The following is a 3,228-nucleotide window of genomic DNA, read 5'->3' on the forward strand; positions in this document are numbered from 1 at the left end:
CTTTTTTGTACTGGGGATTGAGTCTTTTTCTTTCTATGTTTATATACTTATTTTTATTTTAATGAGGTACATATGCCAGCAGAATGCATTTTGATTCATTGCACACAATTGCAGCACAACTTTTCATTTCTCTGATTGTACACGATGTAGCGTCGGACCCTATGTGCTGTCACACATGTACCTAGGCAATGATGTCCATCTTTCCTGCCCCCTTAGCTCTCCCTTTCCCTCCCTCCCCTTTGCTCAATCAAAATTCCATTTTTCCCATGGGGGGGCATTATGGATCAGCATCCACTTATCAGAGAGAGAACCCTTTTCTGAACAAATAAGCAAATCAATCATCGGTCATGAGGTACGAACATGGCTCAGGATGTCTGAAACCTAGTCTGCCCTGGAAGATGTTTCAGACATCTTCCTCTTTTGTACCATACTTCCATACCGTTTCAACTGTAAGAAACTCAGGAAAGAAGTGCTTGCCTTCATCCGGAAGGTTGCTTTAGGACAAGACCAGCCAGACCTGAGGTGGCCAGGCCTAGTGGGGCTGAGAATGAGAAGCTCAGAGGGGTGGGGTGGGGTGGTGAAGCTCAGTCTGCCCTGGAGCAGAGCCTCAGTTCTGACCACACGAAGGACTCTAACCCAGAAACCTATTCTGGTAGGAAACCCTTGGTGAGTTTTGTTTTATTTTAGGTAGAGTTTATAGACACTACTACTGGATTTCAAAACTAAAGTGATATAAATAACTTTGGGCAGGGTTCAGAGAAGAACCACTGTGAGAACCACCTTGACTGAAGTGTCGGCAAAGTGTCTATTTATAGACAATGAAATTGAAATCACTTCGCTGAAGGAGAAAAAGTTTAGGGTCAACCTAACTCCCTAGTGGATAAAAGGTCACAGAAAAGCTAAGAACAGAAGAGCAAAGACAGTTTTCAATGCATTCCATTTTAGATCTCTCTCTCTCTCTCTCTCTTTTTAATACCAGGGATTGAATCCAGGGGCACTTAACAGGAGCACTTAACCATCAAGCCACATCCCCAGACCTTTTTATATTGTATTTAGAAACAGGGTCTCCATAAGTTGCTGAGGGCCTTGCTAAATTGCTGAGGCTGGGTTTGATCCTCCTACCTCAGGCTCCTGAGCTGCTGGGATTACAGATGTGTGTCACTGTGCCCAGCTTTGAATCTCTATTTTTTTTTAATATTTAGTTTTTAGGTGTAGATGGACACAACACAATGCCTTTATTTTTATGTGGTGCTGAGAATCGAACCCGGGTCCCGCCTGTGCTAAGCAAGCGCTCTACTGCTGAGCCACGATCCCAGCCCCTGAATCTCTATTTTTAAAAAGAGCTGATAGAGTTGGGCACCGTGGCACACAGCCATAATCCCAGCTACTTGTAACACCAAGGCAGGAGAATTGTAAATTCAAGGTCAGCCTAAGCAATTTTGCAAGACTCTACCTCAAAATAAAATAAAAAGGGTTGAGGTTATAGCTCCGTGGTGGAACCCCTGGGTTCAATCCCCAGTACTATAAGAAAAAGAGAGAAAGCAAATAAGCAAACCAATGAAAGGGGCTGGGAATGTCACTGAGTGACAGAGAGCTCTCCTAGGCCCTTGGTTTGGTTCCCAGAACTGCCCCCCCCCCCAAATCAGGGGAGGAATATAATTACTCATCATTTTGTGAAAGCAAAGTTGAGAAATGAAGCGTCCCTGAATACTCTCTGCTGGACATGGCTTATACAACCAGTAGGAAAGAAACCTTTGAGAGCAGTAAAATATTTTAAAAATACCCATAAAATGTACTTTATGTCACCTAGTAGTACACTACACCTAAAAACGATCAAAATGGTAAATGGTAAATTCCTAGCTGAATAGCAGCTGGGAATTTGACAACGACTTTCTTCAAATTGCACCTGCAGTTTTCAGGCTGCCTGCTGCAGGTAAAGATGCACAATTTATTTTACATATATATTTTGGTGCTGGAGATGGAACCCAGGGCCTCACCCAGGCTAAGCATGCACTCTGTTACTAAATTACACTGCTACTCTAAGTTACATATTTTTTAACCATTAAAAAATTACCCATAAAAAAAGCTAGAGCTAACACATTTCCAATTGCTAAATAATGTCACTTTTAGGAAAATTCATATTTCACAGTACCCAAAATATACTAACCCACCTGTTTTTCCTAAGACTCTGGTAATATCCTTAGTTTTCCTACAAAAGCAAAGAGCTGTTAAAAGGAGAACTGGAAACTGTTAGAAACGGATTTTTTTTTTTTTTTTTAGTGTGGGGTGGTGCTGGAAATTGAACCCAGGGCCTTGAGCACACTAGGCAAGTCCTCAACCACTGAGCCCTAGAAGGCAGACTTTAAGTCAGATGCAGAGTAATAGGCGTGCCCTGGATGGTCAGTATATTCCCCTTTCTCTTTTCCTCGAGTGGCGTGCACCCAAAGGTACTATAATATCATAGAGTGAACGAAGCAAGCTCCTATTTCATCTCCTATGTCCAAAAATCCACTTAATATGTTGTCCTCAGATGGAGGACATCTCAGACATTAAAATGATAAAAACAGACATTATAATTGATCTTAACCAAAAGGCTAAGAAGTGACATATTATCTTCTATGTAGAATTTCTTTTTTCTTTCTTTTTTTTTTTTTGTGTGTAGTGCTGCGAATTGAACCCAGGGCCTTGTGCATGCAAGGCAAGCACTCTATCAACTGAGCTGTATCCCCAGCCCTTTATGTAGAATTTCATTCAAGGTTGAGGAGCAGTATAATAGTAAGACTGGTGGGACAGGGTCAGTAGTGCTCATCTCATTCATTAAAGGAGAAAAAGGCTGGATTTAGTCTCCTGTTGGTGAAATTAAAAGAACCTGTCCCAGTTAGGTGTAGTAGCACATACCTGTAATCCCAGCTGATTGGGAGGCTGAGGCAGGAGGATCGCTTCAGCCCAGGAGGTCAGGGCCAACCTGGGCAATTTAGGAGAGACCTCTCTGCAAACAAACAAACAAAAAACTAAAACAAAACAATCTGTCCTAGCATATGAGAGAAACTTGCATGATGCTAACTTGTCCAGTTCCAGCCTCATTTTGCAACCTAAATAATGCTAGAAAAATCTACTCACTGCTGTGGCAGTGTGTCAAAGTGACATGGATATAAAGTTTTTTGTTTTTTTTTTTAAGAAAAAGATTTTTTTTTATATCATGCCTTCCCCTTAAAAAGTACAGGCTCA

General features: G+C 41.5%; 1 pseudogene; it reads right to left on the reverse strand.

Annotated features, from left to right (window-relative positions):
* Window positions 1–2,430: 2,430 nt before the first annotated feature.
* LOC120892627 (U2 spliceosomal RNA) lies at window positions 2,431–2,606 on the reverse strand (annotated as a pseudogene).
* Between the last annotated feature and the right edge of the window lie 622 nt (window positions 2,607–3,228).

Source organism: Ictidomys tridecemlineatus, chromosome 9 (genome assembly GCF_052094955.1).
Source record: "Ictidomys tridecemlineatus isolate mIctTri1 chromosome 9, mIctTri1.hap1, whole genome shotgun sequence".
NCBI lineage: Eukaryota > Metazoa > Chordata > Mammalia > Rodentia > Sciuridae > Ictidomys > Ictidomys tridecemlineatus.